The 16,083-nt window shown below is 38.0% G+C and overlaps 1 protein-coding gene across 1 annotated transcript in view; it reads left to right on the top strand.

The window, feature by feature from the left end:
* GAD2 (glutamate decarboxylase 2) overlaps window positions 1-16,083 on the top strand; it is a 273,704-nt gene that overhangs the window by 198,467 nt on the left and 59,154 nt on the right. The window lies entirely within an intron of this gene.

Raw genomic sequence — 16,083 nt, 5'->3', positions numbered from 1 at the left:
TTTTTTATTGTATTACAATAAGCATTTGTACTATTTTATTAACCCCTTGGTGACCAAAGATGTGTCAGGCACGTCCTACAAAGGGTGTCAGTTAAGGACGTGCCTGACAGGTCCTTAGGTAATCTGAGCGCTGGAAGCGATGCTTTGATGTTGAGGCATCCTGCAATACTGTTCCTGCCGGGCTCTGTTTTGATCACTCCCATGGAGCGATCACTTCCAGTTTCACTCCACGTGGAGCCCAGCTGTCAGACAGAGCATCGGAAGCCATCGGGCAGGCTTCTGATGCTCTGTAAGTGTGCTAAGTGCCTCGGTGGGTTGAGGCACTTAGTAAAATAACAAAATATATTAAAAGATTAAAACAAATATATTTATTTTTTAATAAAATAGCCCCATTTAGCCCCCTCCCCATGTGGCTTCAAAGATGGCGAGGCCCAGTGCATCATGAGGCTTCTGGGGGTGTCCCTAGCCTGCATCATCATAGAGGCAGGCTAGGATCATCCAATCTGAGCTTGTCACAATAACAAAAAATGATAATAAAATATTCCATTTGTCTGATCATGTCAATATTAGTAGTTAACAGTGTGGATATCCCTCCCTCTCCTCACTTGTGTTTTTGTGGGAGAGGCAGAGAGATCTGTGTTTAGGAGAGAGAGATATATTTGTTAAAAATTGTGAGACCCAAAGGTTCTTTTCAGAGCCATTAACCCCTAGCTTGCCAGTGATCACTATAAATCACTCGCAGTAGCACAGCAACACTTTTTTTTTTATCTCTGTGCATTTCTTAGGGGCTAATTTTTTTAAGTATTTTTTTGAGAGAGCCATTTAGTTAATTTAAATTTTGTGTTGATTTTTGTTGAAAATAAATCATGTCAAAGAGAACATATAGTGCTGAGGAAGCATATGCCATCCTTGCGTCAGAGTCAGACGCCTCTATGTCTGACTCTGACCCCAATTTTGACGGTGCCATATGCTCAGATACATCATTAGATACAGTCTAAACCGATAGTGATATATCTGTGGCTGCTAGCCCCACTGCCAGAAGGAGACGTGTTGCTCCAGCTGCCATTGCTGCTGAAAAGTGGGTAATGCCTCATCACCAGAAGCAAGATATCCCACCCTTCACTGCAAATCCTGTCATCAATGTGGATGTGGCAGTATTTAGCCCTCAACAGTTTATGGAGGTGTTTCTGGGCAATGATGTATTGAGGAACATTGTTGCCCAAACTAATCTATATGTCCATCAGTTCCATGCTGCAAAGCTTGACACTTTTTTTGCAAAGCAGCAACGGGCCCCCATTGATGTGCCAGAAATGAAAAAATTCTGGGCATTGACTATGCTGATGGGCATCATAAAGAAACCCTCCATCCACTCCTACTGGAGCAGTAGCCCCATTTGCTCGATTCCCATTTTCTCCCAGAGTATGTTGAGGAAGAGGTATGAAATGATTCTACATTTCATGCACTTCAGCGACAACAGCCTGTGCCCCCCTAGGGAGCATCCCCAGTTTGACAGGCTGTATAAAATCCGCCCCCTGATTACCCACTTTACTGCCAGGTTTGCAGAGGCTTATACAGCTGGAAGGAATATAAGTGTGGATGAATTCCTGATGAAGTATAAGGGAAGGCTGGTATTCAAGCAGTATAGTTTTTCCAAGCGCTCCAGGTATAGAGTAAAGGTGTATAAGCTCTCTGAGAGCGAGACTGGGTATACTCAGGCCTTTCAGGTGTATGAGGGAAAGTATATCCACCTTGACCCTCCAGGCTGCCCAGAACATATGGGAACCACTGCAAGATTGTCTGGGACCTGATTTTACCCCTGATGAACAAAGGTTACCACCTTTATGTAGACAATTTTTATACAAATGTCCTTTTGTTCAAGCTACTATATTGTTTATTTTATTAATTTTTATTAAGGTCGTTTCAAAAAACAAAAAAAAAGACATAGATGATAACATAGACAGCATCTATAAGGGTTGACGTAAATTTAAAGCACAATTGATTAACAATATCTAAACCATACAGAATCAACAAAATTCTTCAATCAAAGAAATTAAGATAGTTCTGGTAAATAACCAAAGGAAGAGAAAAAACAGGTATGTTCCACCATATAGCCTGTCACATCTGGAACATTCTCCTGGAAGAAAAGATATTTATGTACAATAAATTCAATAACATATGAACCAGGATGATGTATAAATATCACAACCTTAAATTAATAGGAAGGTTACGAGAAACCACTAAGGACAATTAATAGAATAGTAGAGGGTTGAGGGGAAAGAAAAAAAAAAAAAGGAAAAGAGAAAAAAAGAATAAAAAGATTATATATAATATCCGTATGGACCTACTCTTCTAGCCCTAAATTTTGAAAAGGGGTCAAGAGCTGTGTTTGTAAGTTGCTTTTATATAATTTAATAAAGTCCAACCATTTTGTGACAAATCTATTTTGTTGTGTTTCAGAGTTATTCGCATTATCAAACTGCTCTATCATAAATTGTGATTGTAATAGAAATGTTAAGTTATTAATAGTTGGTTCCCTATTCTTCTTCCAGTTCTTCAGAATAAGATATCTCCCCCCTAGAATTGTTGTATTGATGAAGTCACTATTGTATTACTTATCCCTAACATCTGTTAAGAACAAAATATGTTGTAGCTCTAACACTATATGAATAGCTGTCACCTTACTTAGCCAAAATTGTATACGTTTCCAAAACTGTTGTATTTTTGGGCAACTCAAGAACATGTGAACAAGATCGGCTTCAGAAGAACTACATCTGGGGCATAAATTTTGAGAGAAAGCATACCATTTATTAATTCTGGCAGGAGAGACATAAACTCTATTTAAGATTTTAAAATGAGATTCACGCCACATTGCAGATAGTGTGGCTTTCTCTAATGATATAATGCTATGCTTCACTTTGTCTTCATCTAGGTTTGGAAGAACTGGATGCCATTTTGAGCAGATTTCAAGCACATTAGACTCACCAGACTCTGACAGGATCATTATGTACCAATAACTAATGGAATGCTTACCTATTTTATATAAAGAAAGGTCCATTTTAATGCCTGGGTATATCCATTCCATGTTGCTATCTTTAATTATTTCAAAATACCAGTGCCAAACTTGCAGGTATGCATAAAAATCTGCATTCCTGAGCTGAAAACGTTCTTTAATATTTTCAAAGGTATGTACATTGGAAATTTCAGCTTCCTTAAATTGGATTAGAAAAAAAGATCCCAGAGGAAGCCCATCTATTGAATAACTTATTGTTCAGACCCAGTATAAACCGCGGATTCCCGCAATAGGTAATAGATCAAAGAGAGAAGGATTACATTTTAAGGTGGTCCGAATAGCTTCCCAAGCTAGGATGATATGAAATATTATGTATTTTTTCTTAATCTTGTTTGGAATAAATTTGTTAGGGCAGTACAATAATGCGCTTAAGGAAAAGGGATAGGTTAACTTTTGTTCCACATCTAGAAACGCGACATAATCCCCACCAGTAAGCCAATCCATGGCTACTTTTGCAAGACAGATAATATTATAAATAGAGAATATTGGGAATGCGAGTCCCTCAAATTGTCTTAGTTAAGCTAGTTTATATAGCACAATGCGCTTTCTGCCGGGCCCCCAAATAAATCTCCTAATACAATTATCCAAGAATTTGTCATCTGTTTTTGTTATAAGAATGGGGATATTTTGCATAAAATACATAAGTTTAAGTAGGACAATCATCTTAATTAAATTGATTCTTGCGGCAATCGACAGGGGTAAATTAGCCCATTTCATCAGATCTGATTTGATTTTCAAGAATAAAGGAGGGTAGTTTAGGTTATACCAATTCATGGGATTTATACTGATTTTAATTCCAAGATATGTAATACATTTTTCGGCAATTTTAAAAGTAGGTGAGTAATAAATCTGTGGTGTCTTTCTTAGCCATAATAATTCGGATTTGGTTATATTGATTTTATACCCCGAAAAGGATCCGAAATCAGAAATTATATCTAGTATCTGGGGTATCTCTTCTTGAGTGTTATTAAGAAATAGTAACAGGTCATCTGCAGAAAGTAATAGTTTAATACAGTTATCTGCTAATGGAATCCCCTGTAAGTTTTTCCTAAGCATTATGGTCAATGGTTCAATTGCAAGATTAAAAAGGAGAGGAGAGATTGGACAGCCTTGTCGCATTCCTGTAGTGATAGGAAAGGAGCTTGTGGATGAACCATTGACCAGTAGCATTGAAGATGCGTTTACATATATGGCTCGGATACAGTTTAGAAATTGATCTCTGAATCCAAACACTTTCATAGCATGAAACAAGTGGTCCCATGTGATTGTGTCGAATGCTTTTTGGGCGTTGACAGATAATATAGCAAGATCTTGACAAGATTTATTTTTAGACCTTGAAAAAAAGTCTATCAAGAGAAATGTTTTACTAATATTTGCGGAAGGATTCCTTTGTGACATGAAACCGACCTGGTCCAGATGGATCAAAGAGCCCATAAATGGTTTAAGTCTGTGTGCTAAGATAGTTGTAAAGATTTTGTAGTCCGTGTTTAGTAGGGATATTGGGCAATAAGAGTCAATTGCTTCAGGGTCTTTGCCCTTTTTAAGAATCAAAGTTATTTTGGAGGCGGAAAATAAGGTCATGGTATTTTACCATTACATAGATAGTCATTAAATAGATTCAAGAGGGGAGAGTTTATCTTATTTCTAAGAATTTCAGCAGGTAAGAGGTCTGGGCCAGCAGCTTTGAGGCTATCTATTGCTTGGAATACTTCTAGTTCCATAATAGGGACGTTCAACATATCTATCTCTTGTGTGGAGAGTTTTGGCTGTGACATTTTTTTCCCAGAAATCCTTTTTATTTTACTCATTAATTAGTGGGGCGGAATATAGATTTTTAAAAAATTAATGAAACTCTAATTTAATTGCCAACATTAGTAAGCCTTTTCCCATCTTTAGTAATAGATTTATAGGGTTTCTGTGTGTTTACACATTTGGATAAAAACTTCCCTATCTTGTTACCATATCTATAAAACTTAGTTTTATATCTCAGCTCCTGTGTAGAAGCTTTCTATAAATTGATATTTTCCCATTCCTGTTTGGCCTTCATATAATTATGCCAATTTGTCTGAGTAGGTGACGTTATATACATGTTATATTTGTATTTGAGATGGTTTGATAATTCAGTTTCTCTAGAAAAGAGTTTTTTTTCTTAAGCCTAATTGTATATTTTTTAATCTCTCCTCTAATTATGCTTTGGCTGTTTCCCAAAAGATCTCTTCTTTACAAATATAGGCACTATTTTGGATGGCATATTCATGCCAAATGGAAACAAGTCTTTTCCCAAATTCGATATTATTAGATAAGAAACGGGGAAATGTATAGCTGTTAGCAGGTTCATAATTAGAATCTCCCCATTTCAAGTCTAAAGATATAGGTGCATTATCAGAGATAGCAAAATCACCGATCTGAGCTTTTACATCAAGGCCAAATATTCTATCTGAACCTAGAAAAAAATCAATACGTGAGAATGATCTATACAGAAGAAATAGAGGAAGGAGGGTAAACTTTTTTGAGAGTGAGGGTGAGTCAGAGGGATCAGGGTCTGGATCAGGAGGGGAGGAACGTCCCCCTGACCAAAGTGTAAGACCCAAAGAAACAACCCCAATTCTCAAAACACCCACCCAACAATTCTATTCTCAGACAAACTACAGGGAGGAACCAACCACTGGTACAGGGCTGAGGAGTGAAAATCGGAATCAAGATCAAACCCAGATCGATCAGGTTTTTTCCTTACCCCAAAAATGACCAGAAGGGGGGGGAGAAGGAAACCAACAAAGGGATCAGGACACGAACATTCAATACAAGGAGCAACGGAGGTATCCCCAGAGTAGAGGAAGAGGAAGGGGGAACTACAGATTTTGAACATCATCAATCTTTCAAAGTATACTCCAGGTACCAGCGAACTTGAAGTTCTGAGCCTGGGTTTAACATTTGTACCTACGGCGGACTTTAACCTATTCAGGACACTATTGAATGTCAACAAGCTCATACGTGATTTGACTCTAAAAAAATTTTTTAAGATGTATCCCGTGAGGGAAACTGATGAGAGCCACGGTACCATGGGTCTGGATATGGGATTGAGGCCACTGGGGGCCCAGAGAGATAGCACCCTTAGTTTCCAGGAATACTGTGATATTGGGACCTTGGAATCTCTCTCAGAAGGTGGGGAAATGAACCTAATGGCATGTGGTAAATTACCCAATTTTAGGGATAAATCCACCTTTTACCCGATTCAGTATCGTGGTAACCTTCTGGAGAAATTCCAAAGTAGGGTAGAGGAGGACCTCACCCGCCTCTATTTTAAATCAACAAGGGGGGAAAGGAGCAATATCACTAAGAAACAGAGAATCGCTATAGATAAGCTTGGCAAGAATGATGAGATCATCATTAGGGCAGCAGATAAGGGTGGCACCATTGTCCTGCAGAACAAAGAGGACTTTGTCTCAGAGGCCCTAAGACAACTAACTAATGTGGATGATTATCTACTCTTGCCGGGAGACCCCACTCGAAAATACCAGTCACAATTGGCCTCCCTAGTCGATGATGGGGTGGAGGGTGGGTTTATTGACCCTGCCACAAAAGATTATCTACTGGTTGTGAACCCTACCATCGCGACTTTTAAACATCTCCCAAAGGTACATAAATCTTTGGTGAACGTACAGGGGAGGCCGATTGTGAGTGGGATTGGCTCCCTACTCTAGCATCTCTCCGAGTGGTTGGACAGTATCCTACAGCCAATAGTGAGCACTCTGTGGAGTCACCTGGCGGATACGAAACATGTTTTAAACCTGTTGAGTCAACTAAGGTGGAAAAACCACTACAGATGGCTCACGGTGGATGTCAGGTCCCTATACACCTGCATTCCTTGCGATAAAGGGGTGGAGGCTATATGCTTTTTCCTAAATAGATGCTATGGTGAGAAGCCAGCGTTTATTAACTTTGTGATTGAGGTGACTCGGTTCCTCCTCACTCACAATTATTTTGAATTTATGGGACAGTTTTATCTCCAAAGGAGTGGGACAGCCATGGGAGCAAAGTTTGCCCCATCCTATGCAAACATCTTCATGGGGTGGTGGGAGCTGTCCCACGTTTTTGGAGATCAAAATCCCTTCAGATCGGAGATCATCTGGTATGGCAGATTTATAGATGATCTGCTTTTTATCTGGGGAGGAACCGACTCACAACTTGGTGAGTTTGTGGCTGGTCTTGACAATAATGATTTCGGTCTGAGGTTTACGTCTGAGGTACAGGATAGATGTGTGAACTTCCTAGACATTTCACTGGAAGGTAAGGAGGGCCAAAGGATCAGTACAGAAGTCTTTTGTAAACCCATAACGGGTAATTCGTTATTACACGCAGCAAGTTGCCACCCCAGGAGAGTGTTCAGGGGTGTGGCTAAGAGTCAATTTATCCGCCTGAAAAGGAATTGTACATTTCATTCTGTTTATGAGAAACAGGCGGATGACTTGACTCTTAGACTCAAGGAGAGGGGATACGATCCCCGAGTGATCATGAAGGCCAGGAGAGATGTAGGGAGAATTCCAAGCAAAACATTACTGTCTGGAATGAGGAGAAGGGAGGGAGTTAGTATGGACACTACCAGCAGGGTGTCATTCATCACTGAGTACTCCAAACAATATGATGAGGTCTGTCAAATAGTGAGGAAACATTTCAGCCTCCTATCAGCTGATGATGGACTAACTGATGTGGTGGAAAGGGGGATCAGATTTGCTTATAAAAAGAACAGGACAATTGGAAATATGGTCACCCCCACCAAGATTTGGTCGGAGTCTACCCAAAATAGTGCTTCCGCTTGGTTGACATCTGTGGGAGTCTTCAGGTGTCACCACCACACGTGTGTTGCCTGTGAAAAGGTAGTGACAGGGGATGTCTTTCAATCCTCAGTGACGGGTGAGAGGTCCAATATTAAATACTGCTTAAACTGCAGACAAACGTTTATAGTCTATCTGATCACTTGTAATTTGTGCTCTCTACAATATGTTGGGCTCTCAACAAGAGAGGCGCGAACCCGCATAAAGGAGCATCTGTCGGATATTAGAATAGGGTCTAAGACAATTCCCCTGGTGAGACACTTTGTTGAAATACACAACAAGTCATTAGGGTCCTTTAAGTGGAGTATCATTGATAATGTTCACCCTATCACCCAGTGTGATAGGGTGAACAAGCTTGGTGAAAGAGAGGCCTTCTGGGTCTTTAAGTTAAAGACTAGGATTCCAGGAGGCCTCAACTCAGAATTTGATTTGATCAATTTCTGGTCACGGTGAACTTCCTTTAGCAACCTATATATTAGGACATGAAGGAGTGATCCCCTTCCAGCCTATCTCTTCTCCACTTTTCCTTTTGGTCATACTACAATATCTGATGAGTGTTTATACTTTAAGTATGATGTGGTTACACTAGTGCTATTTTTGTTTGCCTTTTTAGAACTGAGGCTTTGTATGTAAGGATTAATCCAATCATTACTTATTACTAATTTGTATTCTTTTTATGTTTTATTTTCACACTTTAATATTTCCATTCTGCTGTTCTAGCATTGAGCCCATTGGATTATTCTGGTTGGGTCTGACCCGTAAGTATGAATTCATAAGTGCTCCTGTCCACTTGGCATGGACAGTTGGGCTTTATTTGTATGTTGTTCCCCTGCAAATTTACCTATCAGGTTGTCAACAACATGGGCGTGAGTATGGACTACAAGCGAGAATAGTGATCTCTTTTGGCCGCAATAATTGTACACATGAAGTGCAATTGCTGCTATACGGATCTATTTATATATGGATTACACGTAAGGATAGAGATTGCCTCAGGCTGTAACTATTGTACATATGTAGCGCGGCTAGTTTGAAACTAAGAATTGCCCCGTTTTCTGATCTTATTGTTGCAACTCGTATTTATTTGTGCATACCACTATATAGGAGGTATTCCTTTATACAGGTCTATTAGTGTGTTATTTTCCCTTTGGGATTTTTCTCGTCATTTGGTTTGCTTTAAATCATTACTAGTGCCCGACATGTTTATTTACCTGTGATGATGACGTGCATCACAGGGGCGGACTCCGGTTGAGGGATTGGTGGAGAGCTTTTGACAGCCCACCAATCGGTGCGTTCTTGTTTTTTACACTGACAGCGGGCCCCGTCCAGTATTGGGATACACGATCCCTGTGATGTTGTGGTATCTTGCTGGTGACGTATGACTCACATCTGATCTGATCGTCTGTTCCCTAAAATTAGCTAGACACATGTTTTGCATTTGATTATCGATCAGTTTGTAATATGGGAGTACTCAGTGATGCAAATGACCGGGGGATTCATGTATAGGATTGTACTCATAACTCCTACGTTATCCGATTTAATACATATATGTATATTTGTATTATATGCATTAGTATTTTGTTAATTAGCAAACGGGAGGGTTAGGGGGAGGTGGGGGTATGTATATTTGGTCTTGATTGGTTAATTAGATAGAGGGTGTGTACCCCAGTTTCCAATCACCTTTGGAGCTATGTTTTTTAAACCCTTCTGAACACATTTGTTTTATTAGGCTATGAGTAAGGCTCACGCCGAAATGCGTTAGCCGATGTTTGTCATTTAGATCTTTCTTTCTACACCTCCATCTCTGTATTGGTGTTTTGTTTTAATAGGGATTTTTCCCTGTACATTTTTTGTTACCCTGTACCATTAAATATTTGCACTCTAAATACGGCCATTTCCAGGTGCTTCTCTGCTCTCTCTCTTGTTCTTTTGTTCTAATGATCTATACTGTTTAGATTCATATGAGAATGCTCGGGTATTAGGGTAGAGAAGTCGTCAAATATCCTTAATCTTAAGTGTGCTACAGAAGGATTTAAGAATTCTACACGCCTTTTTAGGAATCTTAATATCATAGTGGCTTGTTGTCTGTAATCTATCTATATTATTAAAAAACATGTTGAAGTCACCGACCAACAAATTAGTATTTACATATTCGAACAATTTTGTCTTCAGCCGTTCCCAAAAATTCTCATCAATAGAATTTGGATCATATACGTTACATAAGGTGAGTATACGGTTTCCCACCTTTATTTTTAAAATGATATAACGTTCCCCCGGATCTGCTTCTTGAGAGATAATTTAATATTCTAGACCTTTTCTGAAAGGAACTGCAACTCCCCTTTTACGCGTAGAACAAGGGGTGAAAATAACTTCACCTACCCAATTAAATTTTAGCTTTTTATGTTTGGCTTCTGTCAGATGAGTCTCTTGTAAAAGAGCTATATCAGCCTTTCTTTTATTAAGCTAGGCTAAGACCTGTTTCCTTTTTATCTGGCTCATAATCCCACCTACATTCCAAGATATGATCTTTAGCAAAGGCATTATATTTTAAAATAAATAATTAAAAGAAAAAAAAGGAACCCCCAACCCCCTTGGCTCAAAAAATAATTTATTCTAACATCTTTTATGAAGATATTCCACTCTATAATACATAAATATAAATACGTGCTAAACCATAATAACATTTATCACCAGACATAATAAGTGAGAAGAAGACAGATTTGTTATACTTTCTACTATCTATCTTTGTATTTGACGGGAAAAGCCCTAGCTTCTTGTGGTGTATTTAGCGTAATAGTTTCATTTTCATTAAAGAGTTTAATTTTTGCCGAATATATCAGTCTAGCAGAGAGACCCAAATTAATCAGCGTAGTGCAATATGGCGCAAATTCTTTCCATTTTGCGGCTGCCTGGGAGGAGAAATCTTGAAATAGCAGTATTTTGTTATGATCAATTTCTAAATTTTGGAGCTTCCTGTACGCTCTTAAGATACTAACTTTATCCTGGAAATTCAAATATTTGATCATGATAGGTCGTTTCTGTGTAATGTTTTCTGGTAGATTTCTAATAGTGCCTATCCGATGTGCTCTATCTACAGAGATATTCTGCTCCTGTAAGTTAATACCAAGTAATTGCGGGAGTGTTATTGCAGCAAAAAATATTAGATCCTGATACCTGGGACTCTCTGGTAGACCTATTACCTTTAAATTGTTCCGACGTGACCTATCCTCTAAGTCTTCTAGTTTATCGGTAAGTTCACATATTTTTATTGTATGTTGCTGAGTTATCTGTTCTAGTTAATCGAGGAATCCTCAATATCTGAAATTTTAGTCTCCATCTCTGATAATCTAGAGGTAAAATGTTTCATTTCTGTAGAGAGTGAAGAAAGCTCATTTTTAATTTGGTGAAATTGAGGTAGAAGTGACTGTGCTACTTGTTTAGAGATCTCATCAATATCAGATATATTGATGTTGACACTGTTCATCTCTATTTGAAAATAATGGTATCTTTAGAAAGTCAATTTAATGGTGAGAAAACGGTATATAATATGTGTGGGTACAGTAAATGAGTAAGAGGAAAATTACAGCTAAACACAAACACAGCAGAAATGTAAAAATAGCCCCAGTCCCAAACGGTAAGAAAATGGAAAAGTGTTATGGTCAATAAGGGGTTAAGAATCCAGAGAGTCTGATATGTGTTGCAGGACATACAGCCTAAATCGTAATTTAGGTACACTAGATTTTTAATAAAACACAAAGAAATTCATACTCATAAGTACAAAATACAAAGCGCAATTGATGTTTTGTATTTTGTTCTGTCTATTTTTCTCAGTGTTATCTTCACCCCACACAGTGAAGTTTCTCTACAGGAGCCTCATTGATGTCTATAGGGAAAAAGAAAGTTATATTTAAACCTAGCACCCTAACATAAACCCAAAGTCTAAACACCCCTAATCTGCCCCCCACTGACATTGCCGGCACCTGCATATTGTTATTAACCCCTAATCTGCCACTCGCAATATCGCCGCCACCTAAATAAAGCTATTAACCCCTAATCTGCCGCTCCCGATATCGTCGCCACCTAAATAAAACTATTAACCCCTATTCTGCCACTCCCGATATCGCTGCCACCTACATAATGTTATTAACCCCTAATCTGCCACTCCTGATATCGCCGCCACCTAAATAAAACTATTGACCCTTAATCTGCCGCTCCGGATATTGCTGCCACTATACTAAAGTTATTAACCCCTATTCCGCCACACCCCAACATCGCCGCCACTATACTAAAGTTATTAACTCTTATTTCGCCGCTCCCCAACATCGCTGACACTAAATAAAGGTATTAACCCCTAAACCTCTGGCCTCTCACATCACTACCACTAAATAAACCTATTAACCCCTAAACCACCAGCCCCCCACATTGCAACAACCTAAATTAAACTATATATTAACCCCGAAACCTACCCCTAACCCTAACGTAACCCTAACTCTAAACCTAACACCCCCTAACTTTAACAAAATGAAAATAGAGCTAAACTAAAGTTACAATTATTAACTAAATAATACCTATTTAAAACTAAATACATACTTACCTGTGAAATAAAACCTAAGCTAGCTACAAGATAACTTATAGTTATAGGTTTTATTATTATTTCACAGGTAAGTTTGTATTTATTTTAGCTAGGTAGACTAGTTAGTAAATAGTTATTAAAGGGTTAGAAATTGTTTGTATTTTGCACATATAAAAATTACACCATTAGAAAGTTTAAGTAACTACCAATAAAATGCACTTACTGGATCCTCAAAAAGAAGCTTGAAAATAAATTAAAATGATGTTTTTATTTCAGCAAAAAACAGCTTCATTGACTGCCCCTATTTGAAGGAAGGATTCACTGATTACACATTCAATTATTTCCGAAAATCATGCTGCAGCACTGAGATGGTTATTTGAATATTCATTAAAATTGTCTCTTCCAAATTTGCATGCGCAGTATAAACTTAGGGCAATTGCATGCATAATGAAGAGTTAATTGCCCATACTCCATGTTTACATGTGCATCTAGTAAATGAGATAGCTTCCGTTACACACAGCCTTTGTTTCTTCCCTGCTGTTATTCTTTAACTTAAAGGACCAGTCAACACAGTAGATTTGCATAATCAACACATGCAAGATAACAAGACAATGCAATAGCACTTAGTCTGAACATCAAATGAATAGTAGATTTTTTTTCTGACAATTTTAAAAGTTATGTCTATTTCCACTCCCTTGTACCATGTGACAGCCGTCAGCCAATCACAAATGCATACACGTACCATGTGACAGCCATCAGCCAATTACAAATGCATATACGCTTAAAAAGCCATATAAGCGCTGCTATTACATACAGCCTTTGTTTTTTCCCTGCTGTCATTCTTTAACCATTTATAATGTTAAAAAGCCATATAAGCACTGCCGTTACACACTTTATTTATAATGTTAAAAAGCCATCTAAGCACTGCCGTTACACACAGCCTTTGTTTTTTTCCTGCTGTCGTTATTTAACTTAATTTACAGGGTTAAAAAGCCATATAAGCACTGCCAAACTGTAAGCAATAGCTCAGGGGGAGTTACTATCATTAATAATTAACATCCCTGCTATGCTTACAAATCTCGGCATGTTTGTGTGTGTAACTCTCTTGTTACAGCAGGTAAAATGAGAATGTTATATTGGTTACTGGTATGCATGCATGTCAGTCTTGGGGGCAATAGTCACATTTAAACATATCTCGTTAGTTGTCTTTCCGCCTACAACGCCACTCCCACATCCCGCCCCCTTTCATCGGCATCAGGCAAGGTGATGATGACGCTGGAAGTAAGAAGACTGATATGCTCATGCGTTGCCACGTAAGTGTCAATGCGCATGCAGGGCACCATCATAGTTCTACCTAGGTAGAACTCATTAATTCAACTGCATAATTTGCCAAAAGAAGGGCTTGGCAGAATTTATATTTGCTATTGCATTTTTCACGTAAAGGATAAAAAATAGCTTATATGTGTTATTTGATGTTTTGAACAACTGGATATGAGGTTTTAAAAAATGAAAAGTTTTTTCGGGGGTTTCCTATCCCTTTAACTATTTACTAACTACCTAGCTAAAATAAATACAAACTTACCTGTCAAATAAAACCTAAGCTGACTTACACTAAAACCTACCATTACAAAAAATAACAAACAAAATTATACAAAACAATAAAAATTATTCCTATTCTAATACCATTAAACAAAAAAGCACCCCAAAATAAAAAAAACCCTAATCTAAACCTAATAATAAACTATCAAGGGCCCTTAAAAGGGCCTTTTGCAGGGCATTGCCCTAAAGTTAACAGCTCTTTTGCTACAAAACAAAACAAACACCCCCTAACAGTATACAAACCCCCACCCCCCAAACCCACAAAATAAAAATAAAGTAAAACCTAATCTACCTATTGCCCTGAAAAGGGCATTTGTATGGGCATTGCCCTTAAAAGGGCATTTAGCTCTTTTGATGCCCAAGCCCTAATCTAAAAATAAAAAGCCACCCCAAAATGAAAAAAAAAATACATTACACAAAATAAACAAATTATCAAAAATCTCTAAAAAAACAAAACTGTCTAAAAAACCTAATCTACCCATTGCCCTAAATAAGGGCATTTGTATGGGCATTGTGCTTAAAAGGGCAAATAGCTCTTTTGCTGCCCAAACCCTAATCTAAAAAAAAAACCACCCAAAATACCCTTAAAAAAACCTAACACTAATCCCCGAAGATCCTCTTACAGTTTTTGAAGTCCCGCTTGAACGATCTTCATCCAGGTGGCAAAGTCCTCATCCAGGCGGTGAGAAGTCTTCATCCAGGCAGCCTCTTCTATCTTCATCCAGGCGGCGAAGTCCTCATCCAGGCGGCGAGAAGTCTTCATTCACGGGGCCTCTTCTATCTTCATCCAGGGGGCATCTTCTATCTTGATCCCGGGGATTCAAATCAGCCAATAGAATGAGAGCTGATTAAATCCTATTGGCTGATTTGAACAGCCAATAGGATTTTAGCAGCTCTAATTTCTATTGGCTGATTCAAATTTTTCAGCCAATAGGAATGCAAGGGATGTCATCTTAAATCGCCTATGAAGAGAGTTCTCTGTGCCGGATGTCTTCAGGATGGACCCGCTCCGCACCGCCGGGATCAAGATAGAAGATGCCGCCTGGATGAAGACTTCTCGCCGCTTGGATGAGGACTTCGCCACCTGGATGAAGATAGAAGAGGCCATCTGGATGAAAACTTCTCGCCGCCTGGATATAGATTGTTCAAGCGGGACTTCAAAAACTGTAATTGGATCTTCAAGGGTTAGTAAAAGGTTTTTTTAAGGGTTTTTTTGGGTGTTTTTTTGTTTTGTTTAGGGTTTAGGCTTGTAAAAGAGCTAAATGCCCTTTTAAGGGCAATGTCCATACAAATGCCTTTTTCAGGGCAATGGGTAGTTTATTTTATTTTTTAGAGTTAGGTTTTTATTTTGGGGGGTTGGATGGGTGGTGGGTTTTACTGTTGGAGGGGTATTTGTATTTTTTTTACAGGTAAAAGATCTCTTTAACTTAGGGCAATGCCCTACAAAAGGCCCTTTTAAGGGCTATTGGTAGTTTATTGTAGGCTAGGTTTTTTTTTTTTTGGGTGTTTTTTTATTTTGATAGGGCTATTAGATTTGGTGTAATTCTTTTTTATTTTGGATCATTTTATTTGTTATTTTTCGTAATTTAGTGTTTGTTAGTTTTTGTTATTTAATCTTTTTTATTTTTTGTAATTTAATCTTTTTTATTTTTTGTAATTAGATACTTTGTAATTTTTAGAGTAGATTATTTTAATGTGAAGTTTAGTTTTATTTTATTGGAACTTAGTTTAATTTTAGTTTAATAATTATATTAGTTTAATTGTTGGTTTAAACTTAGTTCTTATAATTTGACAGATAAGTTTTAATTTAATTAAAGCTAGGGAAATTGTAATTTTAATATAAAGTTAGGGGGTCGTTAGGTTTAGGGGTTACTAGTTTAAATTAGTTTATTACGATGTGGGGGGCTTTTGGTTTAGGGGTTAATAGTTTAATTTAGTATATTTCATTGTGGGGGGCTTGCTGTTTAGGGGTTAATAGGTTTATTATAGTGGCGGAAGTGTAGGGCTTAATA

Source organism: Bombina bombina, chromosome 5 (genome assembly GCF_027579735.1).
Source record: "Bombina bombina isolate aBomBom1 chromosome 5, aBomBom1.pri, whole genome shotgun sequence".
Classification (NCBI taxonomy): Eukaryota; Metazoa; Chordata; class Amphibia; order Anura; family Bombinatoridae; genus Bombina; species Bombina bombina.
This window is presented reverse-complemented; position numbering and strand designations above follow the sequence as displayed.